Here is a 17,197-nt window from a genome sequence, read left to right on the forward strand (position 1 = left end):
GGTAATAAATGTATTGGACATCTTGTATGCTGCCCACGGTATTCTTAAGGTCGTCAGATTAGGATCTGTCAGATATTACGATGATCTGTTGATGTTTTTCTCATGCTTCTCACTCCGCTGGACATATGAGCAGCTGGTCCTCATAGGTCATAAATAGGATACTTGTGTTTGTAATGCTGGTTTTATAATTTGTCTTGGAAAACTGCTGTCAGATATGATATGCTGCACAACTTGATGGTGCTCGGATGTTGTATTGTACACTTATACTTGACAGGATCAGATTGAAATATCACACAAAAGCAGTCTCAAGTGATACGCTTTCTCGCTGGTTATGTTTAGACTAGTCTGTGGTATGTTCAAAAATGGTATTTCAGGCTGCACTGTGCAGTCAGGTGTTTGTTTGGTGCAGTGCTGTCTCTCACTCACTGGCTTTTTTCTACTGAAGGAGAATCATTCACATACTCAAAATGCTCCCTGACATCCGTGTATATTTAGAGAGCATGCCTCTGCGAAATAAATTGAAATCGGGCATACAGTTTTACTCTTGGCACATTTTGAAGGTTCTTTCGTTAAGATGTTTCTTGAAACTGTCTACAGTTTTGCTTGTCTATTCTTTTCAGTGAGTCTCAGGAATTACTCCGATTGTGGTCCTCTATATATCAGTGTTTCTTCAACTTCACTCTTGTTTATGTTGTTTGATTTTTCTATTTTCTCTTTTTGAAATATGCCAGTCGGATTAAAACTGTTTTGGAAACTTTTAACCAGGCCTTCATCATTTATTTAATTAAAATGTTTTACCCTTATTCCTTTCAAATTTTTAATAATGTATCTTTAAATTTGTATTATATTGTATTTGATAAATATAATTTATTTGATTATATTTTCTATTATATTTAATATTTATATCTATATTTATTGTCTGAAAATGATTTCAAGATGATACATTTGTACAATTTGTTTGACTGTCACTCTGAGTTGTCATGACATTTCCACCATAACCAAAAGATACAAAAAAATGTCAGTATAATACGAGACATGATGTGTGAAGAAAATCAAGGTAAATATGGTTTGTGAGCGTTATATTATTTAAGTTATACCAAAATATTATTTAACTGTGTATTTAGGATACATAAAATGCTAGCTATGAAATTAGACTTAACAATATATTGGAGTCGGGTATTTTACTCCAAGTTTACAATGTTATTTCCATCACATTATTTCCATGCTGTTACACACAGCACATTATTTGAGATGTGGTGGATATTACACTGTAAAGGATTTACAGGACAAAAATATGCTGCATTAAATGAAAGTGTGTTTAATGAGTTTTTTTTTTTTTCTTGTTTTTAGTTGGAGACACTCATATGCATATAGTATCTAAGATTTTTGCAACATGCCTGATTAATTTCACAGCCTCTCTTCCCATCATGAGATCAGCCATGAAACTGATCTCACATCTTGCTTTCTCTCTTCCCTGCTGTCTATCTGCTTCTGTGTTGACACATGGCTTATGTTTGCTCAGATGTGAGTCGCGGTTAATGCACAGTAGGACTGTGTTCTAGTGGCATGTAAGCACACACAATATAATGTGTGCACTTTTCCAGTTTCCTTTGGTCTGGAGGAATGTCTCTGTGGAAACTATACCATGAAGTGTTGAGCTCAGGTAAACCGCCGTTCACCGATACAATTCAACACTGTTCCCTCAAACAAATACAGCATCTTTGCTGGAATTCAGTGTACAGTCACAGCTTTACTGGGTGTGTGTGGTGTCCGCTTGGAGAACGGTAATTTAATAACCTCTTTATTTATGAAGCATTAAAAGGATGTGTGAATCTGAAGCCTTCTCGCCCCAGCTACTAAATCATCATTACGCCGACATTGTGCTTTGAAATCTTAATGCGCTTTTCGACCGTGACTGATAGACCATCTAATGCCCTCCTCAGCATTGTGACACTTCAGGTTAGAGAAATAACACTCCAAACCCACAAAGTTTCATATTACCCAGCCTCTGGCATGCACAAATGTGGCCACAATTAAGATGTTCACATACCGCTGATGTGTGCGGGTTTGCTAGCGCATGAGTACCTGCAAGTTTAAAGTATAGAGAACGGTTCGATCATCAGCTTTCAGACAGATCCAGTCGCCTACGTGTTTGTTTGTTGTTCGTTTTTTGTGTGTTTTTTTTTACTGCCCCTGGTAAAAACTGCTGGGTAAGCGAAGTGTGCTGCTGAATCTTGGAATAGATGTCAGATTTTTTTGTGAGAACACAAAATGCCTTTGAAATTGAAAAGTGTATTTACCCTCCATAGTGTGTTGAATGTTTTAGTGAGATGGGTATTATAAAGTAGGGATGCAAATAATATCACCCACATGTTGGTCCCTTTGGTCCATATCTTTTTTTTTTTTTTATGGCCAGTGTTTATTTTATTTTATTTTTTTATTTTATTTTATTTTATTTTATTTATTTTTTTATTTTTTTTAAATTTTTTTTACTAGTCTGTCTCTCTGTCTATATGTCTGTCTATTTGTCTGTCTTTCTGTCTGTTCATTTATCTGTCCGTCTATTTATAGTTCATTGGTTATAAGTATAACATGAAAATAATTATTTGCTTATCATATTCTCCGAATGTCAATATCCCCATCTGTATAATAAACTTTACTTGTATATTTATACCTTGACAAGCAGAATGTGAGATATACATAGGCCTATAGTATATTTATAAAACTAGGCTAAATCTGACAAAACCTCCATGCAGGGACTTCCTCAAAAGTAAAAGTATTCATAAATAAAGTAAAATATGTTTTTTGGGTGGTTAGTATTCATCTGTAGTATTTACAATTCACCTCATATAAAACTATAGAAGTATATAATATGTCTTAATCTGTGTTTGTTAAACTCTGTTAGCTCATTATGAAAAAGCGACGCACCATCTCTGGACTCGTACCTGGCACACAAAGGCCCAGCACATGTCAGCAGAACGGCGGCTAACCGTGGGCCCGTCAACACCCTGAGTGGGTGCGATAATGCAGCTATACAATGGGCAGACAATGGGCACCAGGCCGTTCTGTGCCCCGCTAATCTCATTTCTGCTTTCTAAGCAGCCAGTGCTATAGTCTCCTCCGAGGGAGGAGGGGGTGATCCGCCTGTCAGCTTACCTCACACGCCCGTAAACATCATCCCAAAGCTGTGAGGACATCAGCTCAGCTTGACTGCCAGTGGTCACCAGCCAGAATGCCTGGTTTTGTTCACTTGCTCAAGTTTGATTTTGAAGACGACATGTGGAGGAGATATATGATGTCATATTTGTCCACTGGCAGCCCACAATATGGCAAATTTAAACACATCAAGTTCTATAATGTTGTTTTTGATCATTAATTAATGCATTTTAGAGGCATTGTTGGCCTGTTCAAAGAGACTTTAAAGTGGTTCCATAGAGAGTTTTAAGATGCCTTTTCTCTATGAAAGCCTTGCGGCTATTTTATCTTTAATCACGATCACATCTGAAAGGAGATTTGTGGAATGGAAGGAATGGAGAAATTTGCCTGTGCATGTGAAATGTTTTCATGGCAGTTTAGCCCTGCAATGTCTTTGTTTGAGACAGATGAAGGTATGCTAGATATTTAATTCTGTTTGATATTATTATCAAAAATAATTAATGCTTGTCTTCAATCATTGTTAAATATACTATATATATATATATATATATATATATATATATATATATATATATATATATATATATATACACATATACAGACAGACAAAAAAAACTATTATTATTATGTATATACATATGTATATATAAAGAATGTTATACCTCTCTCAGTTTCTCTTTCTCACTCACTTTCTGTTCTGATGATATTGTTGTGTAGATCTTTATGATTGGAGGACAGGTGATGGTATCAGTGTCCCACCCCACACTGGTGGTACGAAGCGGCTCCAGTGCCAGCTGTTATCTCCAGCATGGGAATGTGACATTCTGATAAGCTCCCCTCGTGTCCCTGCACCCTGTCTCCACACTCATTTATTTATCCATGCTCTCCGATCTGTATCGCTCTCTTTTTTCTTTTACCATCTCGATCTTTTTACGCAGTCATAGGACTGGATAAAATGAAAATCTGCTGCATTCGAACATGGAACTGTAGAATGTCAATGTATGCCACTCTTGAATACTTGACACATTTGGTTCCACCTAGGGATGCAAAAAATATATACGAATATACAGTAGAACATGAAAATAAATATTGGCTTATTGGTATCGGCCAGAACAGGTTTGTGATATTTGAGCCAACTTTAACATGTTCTTATTTCCAATACAAAGAGACTAATGTTTCAAGGTGGGTGACTGGAGATGTGACATTATAATTGGTTTGTTTGGTGATATTGTCTCTTTTTTTAGTCAGAATGATGCAGGCATACGCCGAACTTACTCTTCAGGTCCTCTGTAGGAAGTGACACCCACACAGGGCTTAATGAGGTCGGCTGTCTGTTGAGAAGAGCAAGATGTGCCCATCCTGTATCAATCCTTTGCCTTCTTTTCTTCATTTCTCTCTGTTCATTTTTCCCATTTGTAGCTGAATTGAGAAATCCAACAAAAGTATCATGAAAGTTTCCTGGCTACTCACCTACTGCAGTTCTAGAGGTTCAGTTTTAAAACACCCAGACCATAAAATGAATGTAGATTAAAGTATGTGGACAGCCTCACAGTACACCCATATGTGTTTTTTATCTATATGTTATGCATCTGAACATCAGCTGACAGCTGTGTTCAATTTTGCCGGCAGCAGATTTGTTTGCTGGCTCAGTTCTCTCTGTAAGTGACAGTGCACCCTGAAAATCCTCAGCCTTGTGTATTCATTATTTATTGTGGATGTGCCACCCACTGTTTGTCTAAGTCAAGCGTAAAGCCTTGCTTTATTTTTTACTGCATAACACAAGTGCAAAGCCATTTCTTTCTGAAAAATATCCATGAAGGAACCTTAGTCCAATTACCCATTTCACACTGAGAATTTTTTTTTAATTACTAAGTTACACTTAGAAAAACAAATTTGAATTGTTATTTTTAGCACCAGAAACTTCCTGTCAAAGCTTGCTGGATTAATGCGCCCCCTCCAAAATCCCTGGACTGGCAGCAAAGCTGATTATTATGCGTTAGTCATTTGTAACACAGACTGTGACGGTGTATAAGTTCATCGAGCCTCCTGGTGGAGTTTTGCAAATGTGTGTGTGTGTGTATGTGTGTGAAGTGTTTGTACTGGGTTGCCTTAAGGTGGGAGTGAGAACTGTGTGGCTGCTCAATGCTCGGAGTGTTTTGTGTGTAAACCTTGTGTTTTTCCTCCAGATCACTGGCTTTTTTCATGCTTCAATCTGTTAGCGTCTTACCTGAGTACTTGAGAGATGTTGCCTGTACTGCTGAGGGGGTCAATAGAGCAATCTATCCATTAGTCTCACAGAGAAACAGTTTTTCTTGCAGATAATCACTGTATGTGAAATTTCAGCTCTTCAAGCAGCTGTCATTGCAGACAAAGATTGGCTGAGGGTTTGTTTTTATTCCCCTAGCCAATAGAGAATAAAGTTCAACTAGATTTTTACATTTTTGGATGAAAATATGAGTAGTGCTTGCTTGCACATGCAAAAGTCACCACCTTTAAGCTAGCATGTTGTGGGTGATTGCCAGGGCTTTGCTATGCAGTTGCATTGCATTGCATTGCAATTTTTTTGAGCATTTCTGTGTAGTTGCTTATTGGCTCAAGTAAAAATATAAAAAAGCAGACCTTTAAGTTCTATTTATGAAGTCCCTTTTCTCTATAATGATGCTTTCGATGCAACCTTTAGAATTTATAAAAATAAAAAATAATTTAAACTCGCGAAAACCATCTTAACTGTACCATGAATCTCTTATTTACATCGTGTTTACACTTTGTTGGATATATTGAAAGGATTCGCGAGTGTGCCGCTCATGTTGAACAAAACAAATACTTGTGCGTTTTCAGCGATAAGAGGAATTTTACTAACATACTGACTAGCACCTCTGATAGACCATTGCCTTCACACGCTCAACAGATATGATTGTGATTGGCTACAATGCTCAAAGCTTGTAAAAACAGGCTGTAAATAGAAAAATTTGTCATTCAAACAAACACGAACGAGAGCTTTTAAAAGCAGCGTCTATCAGCGGGTACTGAATACCCGGTTTTCGGTAATACCGGTACTGGAGAAATGCTGGTCGAAGTTTAAAGTATCGACTGGTACCAGTAGTACCGGTACATCTGACAAACCTAGATCAGAAGTTAGCCTATTTAAATATATAATTCATTTATATATCATGCATATATTTATCACCCTCTTTTGAGGTCAGTGCTGAACCAATTCTTTTGGCAAATATTGGCTTTTTCATCTTTTCTTCCCTCTCACTTCTTAAACTAATTTTTTGTCTATAGACATTCATATTCAAACTGTGAAACCCCCTTAGCACTCTTTATGAGCAACCCCCCAGTAATATCAATGCTTGTCTCTGCAATAATCCCCTCTGTACAGTCAGATACTTTCTAAGGATTTTAATTAGTTCATTATTAGATTTTCCGGCACCTTTTCAGTGCTAACCTGGCCATGGTATATTAGTTTGAGGGAGCCTCAGTATGCCATCCCGTAATTCCTGGCCACGGTATCTGTCTTGCCAGATGGCTGGTTGGTTTTAGACGGAGCGATGCAGTACATGGCACACTGGAGAAAGGAGCAGGGGACCAGACTGCAGCACAGATGGCCGTGTCCGCTCATGGCATTGGGTCTGGGGAGGGCTGGTGAAGCTGGGTGAGGTAAGGAAGTGGCACCAGTGAAACAAGCCCTAAAGACTGACAGAAGGTCAACTCATTATTACAACCAAAAGCAGATCAACAGCTCATGTTTGCTCTTTAAGAGCAATTCTGTATGCATGTATGCAACAGTCAGGCTGTGTTCACATTGGCAAACCACCATACTACTACTATTTTTGCAGTTTCCTACCAAATTTGTGTGTTTGTTTGTTGATCTATTTTTAACATATATTTTAAATATTTGATTTAATATTTAAATATTTTATAAAAGCAAAACACTTCTATCTTTAGCTATATAAACATTCTGTCTGAAATGTAGTTCACTTAGTATTCCGTTCTTATTATAAACTCAGTTTCAATTAAGAGGAAAATTTTGTTTTCTCATTGGTTGATTGTCAGAAGTGGTAAATTTGAACGTTTATTCTCATGGCAGGGGAGATGGAAGGATGGAAGCATTTCCTTTAATGATGTGATTGAAGATGGCCGGGGGGCATGTGATCTCAGCCCTAATTGTTCTAAATGGGAAGGAAAAATACATTAGTGTTTTAAAGGTAGGATGGAGGAGGCTAGAAATGGGGAAAAGACATCGTTTACCGGTTAACCAGACACTTTGATGCAACCACCAGTTCTTCCAGCTATCCTGAAATGAAGATATGTCACAGGAACTAACAATTTTCTCTGACAGCACAGGTAATCTGTAAAAAATGAAACCTTTTTGAAGGGATATTTCACCAGTAAATGAAAATTCTGTGGTGAAATGAAAAAATATGTCATTCATGTCTCATGTCATTCCAGTAAATAATGATAGAATTAAAAAAATGTGGTGAACTAACCATTTAAGGTTTCATATAGTACAAGATCAACAAATGAGCCAGAATTTGTGGCCAGGACTTTGAAATCAAGTTTTTTACAGGTTAAGGCTAAAGAGCTGATTTCTTTCTGCGGTTTGCTTTGTTAATGCTTTGCCTTGGTTTTGGTGTCAGTCTATTGGAGACTCATCTCTTTTGTCCCCATTCTTTACTATCAAATGGGAAAAAAATCCCCATACACTACAAATACATTCATCACATTCATTTTTTCCTTTAAATATGAATATTCTTCTGAAATACAAGGAGGTAAAGAAATCTTATATTAATCTTATCTTGTGTTCAATGGCACACGTTTCTCCCCTCTCGTTCTCTATTAAGCAACCCATCATCTGCTGATCTAATTGCCTCTGCTTCTCCTCCAGCGATGTCACAGATAGCAAAATGAATTTAATGAGAACTTGCGTAAGAAAATGTGGTTCAGTATGCTGATGCCACTCATCTAGCTGTGCTGTGTGATCTCAAAGCCTGTTTGGCTGTTGGCACAACAGAAGTGCTCAAATTAAAAGATGCACAAACCTTACTGAAACATGGGTTTTAAGTGTTTTTGCTGCTTGTTCAGGAGTCTATGATGCTTCCTTTGGCTATTTCATAACAGGAATGTTAAATGTTAAAAAGTTTGGGTCTAAGTCAGATTTTAAAAAAAAGAAATGAAACCTTTTATTCATGAAGAATGCATTACACTTATCAAAAATATCAGTTAAGACTTATTATTCATCCCATATAGAAAAAAAGTATTCATTATATTTAATCAGAATGTGATATCTTGCTCCACCTCTGATTTGACTTTTAGTGTCAGTGTATACCAAAAACCAAACTGCTATTTTCCATTGTTTTCTGCTGCTGTTGTAGTTAAGCAGCCTTCCTAAAAGTATACCAGTAGTTAATGCAATACTTTAGTGAAGGTCAACATTAATGTAACCAAAGTTGCAGCAATAATGGCAAATAATGATAGATTTTGAAAAGCAGTTTAAGCATTGGCCAAAATATACCTGAGGATGAGCTTGACCCAAACAAAGCCTCCACGTTATGATCAAAAATCCTCCTCTAATGTGGATACAAGTTGCATTTAGGATGGAACACCCACTTTTACATTTTAATCAATTCCAACAGCACTGAATCCAATAGTCCCAGAAGCTCACTATTTTGTCTGTTTGAGTGGATTGGATTGCAAATGCCGTTTCAAGTTGGTTTTAACTTTGAAAGCAGTCTCAATGAGCCAGTTGAGCACATGAGCTGTTCAACGACTCTGATGACTGGTCAATAGTTTGTTCTTCAGCAGCCGCTGTTTGTAAATGTACTGCTGAAAGTGTTAACCAAACCATGTGCCAATTGCTAATTGGAGAAGTTCAGCCACAGTCCCTGGCATTAGATCATAAAAGCCAATGTTGCATGAATGAAGACAGCGAGACTGAAGGAATTTCAACCTTGAGAAAGTTTGAGGCAGGCATCGTCGCTGGCTCTGCACCGGCTTGTAGTTGAAGTAACGGTTGACTCCTGTTTTTCTAACAGCCAAAGAATTTCCCCTCCACTCATGCCCAGAGCAAGTCTGGCCTGAGGCCTCAGTAAACAAGACTAGACTAGGAAATGGAATCTGCTAGTTTTGATAACAAAGTTCTTCTTTTTAGCAATCTTTGTCTGTTTCACTCACTCACTTCCTCTTTCTTCATGTAGTATAACATGACCTACTGAGCGATTCTGGGATGGACCGTAGAAGCCTGATGTAGGTTAACATCCCAGTATTGTCCAGTATAGTTCTAATACAGAGCTGGGCTTTATGGGAGGAATTCCACCCCGCTGGGCGTACTCCCCTTTGGTCCATTCCTGACAAAACTTACTGGGCTAGAAGAACCACCTTCTGTCCCCCAGATGTTTTCAATGGAGGTTTTGTGGAATGCCCTGAACCTGTGCCATCAAATGATGAACTGATCTCTTTAGGTACTCTTCAAACTGGCAGCTTAAAATGATAATTCACCTGAAAATGTCATTATTTACTTCTTAATTACTTCTTTCTTTCCCTAGTGGAACACTAAAGTGGAACACACTTTCTCTCTTTAAAACATGCGTGGTATAACAATACTACGCATGTTTTAAAGAGAGAAACGCGTATTTTAGAGCGTAAATGGAAACAAACTAATTTAGAGGTCTTTAGAATCGCGTGGAAAGACAGTATGTCACGTTATAAAAAGGCCCTAAAAGCGGCCAGGGCTGAGCACCTCCGCAAACTAATAGAAAACAACCAAAACAATCCAAGGTTTTTATTTAACACCGTGGCTAGACTAACAAATAAACAGACGTCACCCGAACAAAATATCCCGTTACAGTTCAGTAGTAATGATTTCATGAACTTCTTCACTGAGAAAATAGAAAGCATCAGAACCACAATTGTAAACGTTCAATCTTCAATCGCGCCTTATAATTCAGTTTCAATTATCACCCCGAAAGAACAATTACAGTGCTTTGCAACTATAGAACAAAAAGAGTTAAATAAACTTATCACTTCATCTAAAACAACAACATGTTTATTAGATCCTATACCAACTAAACTACTGAAAGAAGTGTTACCTGTAGTGGAAGATCCTCTCCTCAATATTATTAACTCGTCTTTATCTTTAGGTCATGTTCCAAGAACATTTAAACTGGCAGTTATAAAACCTCTCATTAAGAAACCACAATTAGATCATAATAATCTAGCAAATTATAGACCCATTTCAAATCTTCCATTTATGTCTAAAATATTAGAAAAAGTGGTGTCCGCTCAACTGGGCTCTTTCTTGCAACAAAATGAGATCTATGAAAAGTTTCAGTCTGGATTCAGACTGCATCATAGCACTGAAACTGCGCTCGTTAAAATCACAAATGATTTACTTTTAGCTTCTGACCAAGGCTGTATCTCAATACTAGTTTTACTTGATCTTAGTGCTGCGTTCGATACTATAGATCATACATTACTCTTAGATCGACTACAAAATTATACTGGTGTTCAAGGACAAGCACTAAGCTGGTTCAAATCATACCTATCTGACCGCTACCATTTTGTCTATTTAAATGGAGAAAAATCGATCATAACTCCAGTAAACTATGGAGTGCCGCAGGGATCTGTATTAGGCCCTCTGTTATTTTCAATATATATGATGCCACTTGGAAATATTATAAGGAAACATGGAATTAGTTTCCATTGTTATGCTGATGACACTCAAATATATATTTCATCACGGCCGGATGAAAACGCAAAATTTTCCAAATTGACAGAGTGTGTTAAAGATATAAAAGATTGGATGACCCGTAATTTTCTTTTATTAAATCCAGACAAGACAGAGGTAATACTTATCGGTTCAAAAAACCGCCCACAAAACCTCGCACAATACAACTTTAACATCATAGGATGTCCTGTTACTTTATCCTCTACAGTAAAAGACCTGGGTGTCATACTCGATTGCAACCTGTCTTTTGAAAATCATATTTCATATGTTACAAAAACAGCATTTTTCCACCTTAGAAACATTGCTAAGCTACGTAATATGCTATCAGTTTCTGATGCAGAAAAGTTAGTTCATGCATTCATGACCTCGAGACTGGATTACTGTAATGCTTTACTAGCTGGTTGTCCTGCATCCTCAATAAACAAGCTACAGTTAGTCCAAAATGCCGCCGCTAGAGTTCTTACTAGATCAAGAAAATATGATCATATAACACCGATTTTATCATCACTGCATTGGTTACCTATAAAGTTCCGTATTAATTACAAGGTATTGCTACTGACCTATAAAGCCCTAAACGGCTTAGCTCCAGTCTATTTAACGGATCTTTTATCACCCTATAATCCATCGCGCTCTTTAAGATCACTAAATTCAAGGCTTTTGGTCATACCTAGGATATCCAGAACCACCAAAGGAGGGAGAGCATTCTCACATTTGGCTCCAAAACTCTGGAATAGTCTTCCTGATACTGTTCGTTGCTCAGACTCGCTCTCCCAGTTTAAAACTAGATTAAAGTCGCATCTCTTCAGCCAGGCATTCATATAATCCTACAGTTCAAACTACAATCCGGCCTCTAGCTCATAAATGCCAGAGGAGAACTGGCCCCCGACTGAGCCTGGGTTCTCCCAAGGTTTTTTTTTCTCCATTAGGTCACCTGATGGAGTTTTAGGACACCATTAGGTCACTTGATGAAGTTTTTCGGTTCCTTGCCACTGTTGCCTTTGGCTTGCTCAGTTGGGGATATTTTGGGGATATTTAATTTAATTTTATCAATCAATAAATTCCTCTTGAAACAAACTTTGTTGTATTATTTTAATTTAATACTGTGAAGCTGCTTTGATACAATCTGTATTGTGAAAAGCGCTATACAAATAAACTTGACTTGACTTGACTTGACTTAAAGGAGAAAATGTGTAGAAAATCAAGTTATTTTCAATACAGTGAAAGTGAATGGGGATGTCAAGCTTTAAAAGGAGAAAAAGTACCATACAACTAGCATATTTAATTAGAGTAATAGCAATGTCGGATTGCTGAGTTAATCATTCCTTTGAGTTGGATCTTTTCAGTAAATAATTTCTTCCAGATCACAAAACCAGAATGATTGGTTCACAAATTGGACTGTTCTGGTTCTCAAGTTCAACTCATTTACTCATAAATTTGGTTGCAGAAGTTAACATGATCAGGAAGTAAAATAATCAGTGCATAACGACCTAAATTTCATCTTTGATTATTGCGCACAATGGAGCAATTTTATGGAGTTTGATATGTTGTGTCCAATCCTGCTCCTGGAGGGCCACTATCCTGCAGAGTGTAGCTCCAACCCGCCCCAACACACTTTCCTTTAAGTTTATAGTATTCCTAAAGATCTTGATTACCAGGTTCAGGGAATTTAATTAGGAATAGAGATGAGTGCTTTCAAGTCTTCCTGGAAAGTTCGTGTTTACGAGTTAGTGATCAGCTACATTCAGATCATTTATTTGGTCGGAGCAAGATTTTATCTACAAAAAATGCAGAAAGATTATTTAAAGTCCCCCTGTAGTCAATAATTGTATCTCTTAAAAATCACCTTTGATTAACAAAATGACATATTTCAAAGTTTTTTCCTTGGAAAAATTTTTTTGTCATGCCATAAAATAGCTTGAATGTATTCAGTAATTCAGATGCTGCATCCATTGTGTCCACCATCTTGTTTATGGTTTCCATTATTCCTATTCTGAAGGTGTTTTTCAAGAGACAAAATCCTGTTAAATATGTGTGCATGTGTGAACTCTCCTTGTTTTGTACGGATGAGTAGGTGATAACAGTTTTTCCACCCCATCGGCTCTTGTGGAGTAACGTCAGCTGTGTAGATGGAGCCTTTTCCCAATAGTCTATCCTCAAGGAAAACCCACGCTGTGTTTCCTGATCCACACTGAAATAGGCTAGCCGGGGAGGAGGAAATATGGGTCGCCATCATAAAGTAATTATCTCCTTTAAATGTTTTAATGAATAATCAAGGGAGTTCAGCGAGAGGTTTTGATTTTCAATCTCCCATCCCTTACCATTCATATACAACGTGGTTTCCACAGTAACGGGTTTGATTATGGAAATTGGGGAGAATGAAGGCTATGATAATGTTCTGTCAGCTTGGGTTTATTTTTGAACCTGATGTCACACACGTACACACAATCACACACTTCATCCTTCTTTTGTTCCACCAAGGAGATGTTTATTTAGTCCTGACAGCTGCTCTCTAATGGAATCGTGTCCTTTTTTATCTATTCATTCTGATGTGCATTGGTGTAGTCTGTGCTGGTGTGTCAATGTGGTGTCATTCATCTGCCTTTCTCTCTTTTTCCACTTCTTCTGTCTCCTTGCACACAATTAGAGTCATGGAGCAAGATCCTTGAAATGGTCCTCACAAAGCAACTAATCATAAATGAATCTCTCCTTCATCAGTATAGTGAAAGCATATAATGGTCCCATACTTCTCTAGAAGTAGCATTCAGTCAATGAATTTGTTAATTTGAAACTAACCGGAGTAATTTTCCTCCTCCTACTTTCTATTTCCTGATTTTGTGTCATCATCACACTGATGTATCCAATCATTATGTCTCTTCAAGTATTTAAAGAACCCATGAATTGGCTTAACAAGCACTATTTTTTACCCCTTCGTTAATATATTTCCTATTGAAACAGAAAGTAGGTGTAGGGCATAAAGGCTTTAAATCAATAGGCTTTAGTTTGCATCACCGCCCCAATGATACTTTCTGTTGGTAGTCAGAAGTTGGTGGATAGGAATGGGTTTTGTTACAGATTTCTTATTTTGATTTGGTTTTGATTTACAAGATTCAATTTGATTTGATTTTGATTAAATTAATTTCAGTTATAATGTTCATTTTCACATTAGCAAAATTATCTTTTGTCAATAGTGTAACTCTAGTGTAACTGTTTGAAGCACAGTTCCTACAAGTCACTTTCAAACCAAGCAGCTTTTCTATTGATCAGTGTGGAGAATGTGTGACCAACTTAAACTCGGTGCAAAATTCTTGGGAGGAAATCTTTTACCCTCACAAGAAATTCCTGATCGTCTGGATTCCTGTTGAAATTACTTTTTTTAAGAGTCATTTCTGGAATCAGACCACACTGGTCATGCTTTTCATAAGTCAATTGGTTTTGATTCAGCCCTTTAATGGTATAAATTATTTTTTCATACATATCATTATCATCATTATTATTATTATTATTATTATTATTATTATTATTTTAAATGCACATGCTCTTGTAATATTTAATCAAAATAACTTCCTCCTCTCTTGCAACGACAATTCGTCTCTAAAGATGTTTAATGGTGCGAGGGCGAGACAACCTGTCACAAGATCACAGCAATAGCTAATGACAACGATCCAGCAATCCAATTAATTCCCAATAAACAAAATCATTTCCCGCCCTACATTTTTTTCTTTTTGGAAAATCCATTTACTCGTAAATATGTCACAATGGGGAGGAAAAGACTAGCGCAATTTCTGTTTCATTCAACTTTGAAGAGATTGTGAAAAATCCCAAAAACTTGCATTTTCATGTCAAGGGGTTTTAAAGGGTGGGGAAATTCAGCATGCAATGAGGGAAATTTTGATTAGTTGGTGAAGCAAAATTTGGCTTTTTTTCTTCTTTCAATTCTTATCATTCCCTCCACCTCTCCTGGAACTGTATCCCCCCATTTCCTGTTCTCTCCTTCCTTCAATGAAGAATGCATCTTTCATTTGAGGATTAGGTTTGGCATGTCTGGAACTAATATAGTCCACCCCGCTGAAATGTGTTATAAAATGATGGATGGACCAAAATGGGGACCCAAGGCACTCTACCGCATGTGACTGGAAGTGCTTTTCCTCAATGTTCACTGTAGTTTTGGGCTCTCAGTTGGCCTCAAGCTCAGGTGCTCAGGTGCAGGGCCTCATCCCAGCCAGCTGTTCTTCCCATTCTCCCAAGAGTTTTAGACCAATTCCTCTTGCATTGTGGAGCTGGATCCTTGTTCTCTCTTCCTTTATAGCCGGCTGCACGAAGTGACTTCCTGTCATCTCCCTTCTGCTTCCTGTTTGCTCTGATGAATGGATGGTTTCCTTCAAGCTGCCTTCAGTGACGCAAGTAGTGTACACTATCCAACCCGCCTCCTGGAAACAACAGGTCCCTTTCAGATTTGCCTCTTTTTTTTTTATTGTATCCCATAAAAGTTACAGAGACAATAGCACAGCTCTGAGCTGCACAATGCTCTTTTTCACGAACGCACAAATGTGTGCATCTTTCTTGCTGACTTCTCACATCTCAGCTGTGATACAAATGCTAATATAATTTGTTGGCCAAATCCTAGCTTACTTGTATCAAAATTATCTATCTAATGAAATGAAAATTAATTAATTAAATTTTTTTTTAATGTAGATTAAGTCTAAATACTTCAAGTCTATATTTAGTCTATACTTCTATATTTAGAGCCATATGAGAAGACAATGATCTGTAAAGTTTGGGTGAGATTACAACATCCTGTGCCTAACATTTCTTCATCATTAGAGCTTGATCTACATGCTTTTCTTGGAATCCGTATTTTACGATATTTTCCGAAGGAATATCCACCTAGGGGTTTGTTAGAGAAGGCTGATATGACATCAAACTCTACATATGCAGTTTGATTTTTCTGTCTGGTTAGAGTTTTTTCAGGAATATCTTTCCAAGTGATTTCTTTTTCCATTTCAGGAAAAACATCCAAAAAGAGTCAGTCATCGTTTACTCACCCTTATGTTGTTCCAAACCTGTGTGAATTATTATTTTTTTTTAACACAAAAGAAGATATTTTGAAAACATTTTTATGAAAGTGAATGGCTGACAATCCACTGACTTTCATTGTATGGACAAAAAAACATAATCAACGAGTAAATGATGACACCTTTTAAAAGTTTGGATGAACTATCCCCCAAAAAAGATGTTTGTTGTCTACAGTGATATGAACTGCGGGAAGGGAGAGCACAGGAGAAGGAGTGTACTTAGATGTCTTTAATTTATGATTTTCTGAATGCGTCAGAGTGTTTGCCTGCCGGTGAATCCCTAAGACATCTACTTACCAACTGTGTGAGAATGACTAATGACAAAACAACAGGCTTCCTGGGCTGTTTGTGTGTAGGTTTCACATGCACAACACTTTTAACCCCTCTTGTGCTCCCTGTTAGTGTTGTCCTTGAGTTCTTTGAGGTTTCAGAGTGGCACTATAAACACTAATCTCGTCTGCTTAGTCACCATGGCACCCCAGCGTTCACGAACTTCAAGCGTGGCCTCTGTTTTTGAGGACAGCAGTCTTACCGTCTACCTCCTGGTGATTTCTATCTCTTTGCTTTTAAAGCTCTGGCGACAAGCCTGGAGTTTGGAGCCCTTAGCCAGGGCTTGTAATGAGATATGACAGATTTGGGGTGGGGTTTTTAGGGGGAGCCGACTGAGATGCTCTCAGGGAAATGAGCAAAGTGACAGCTGGGATGAGGAGGGGAGGAGGATTGATTTGGCCTTGAAGAGACAGCACCATTAGATTACAGACCCCTGATGTGCATGGCTACTCTGGACATCAAACCATAGTCCTTAGAAGTTGTTATAATCTGCTGTTATAATTTGTATAGCATTTTTCATAATATATGGGTCAGTGACATGTTGTCTTTTGTCCAGATCTGTAACTGTTATGTTAAGTTATGCATGCAGTGACTTGAAAAATCTCTTCTGTGATATACATGTTTTAATTTCTGAATTAAAATTCATTTTGATATTTTTTGGGTGGCATAAGTTCAGAAATGTGACTGTGGTACAACTGTCCTGATATCAAAATATGAAAACGAAATTAGATTTTTTTTTTTATTGTTATTTTTACAATTCTTTTTGTAATTCCAATTTGATGGACAAATGTTTTTCAAGGAATTGAAGCAAAGTAAAAAAAAACACAAAAAAACAGGAAATGACAGAGACATTTTTTTAACCTAATATTTTGACCTTTTATGACAAGATAATTGTCATGTGGTGTGACTCTCC

General features: G+C 37.3%; 1 protein-coding gene and 1 long non-coding RNA gene across 3 annotated transcripts in view; one reads left to right on the top strand and one right to left on the bottom strand.

The window, feature by feature from the left end:
* The window catches only part of srgap2 (SLIT-ROBO Rho GTPase activating protein 2), a 95,731-nt gene that overhangs the window by 26,150 nt on the left and 52,384 nt on the right, over positions 1-17,197 (top strand). The window lies entirely within an intron of this gene.
* On the bottom strand, positions 7,635-12,807 carry LOC309488115. The gene is made up of 2 exons (XR_014202020.1): positions 12,057-12,807; positions 7,635-9,708 (listed from the first exon to the last, which is right to left on the bottom strand). It is a non-coding gene; the product is annotated as an uncharacterized lncRNA (long non-coding RNA).

This window comes from Leuciscus leuciscus, assembly GCF_965113295.1.
Source record: "Leuciscus leuciscus genome assembly, chromosome: 23".
Lineage (NCBI taxonomy): Eukaryota > Metazoa > Chordata > Actinopteri > Cypriniformes > Leuciscidae > Leuciscus > Leuciscus leuciscus.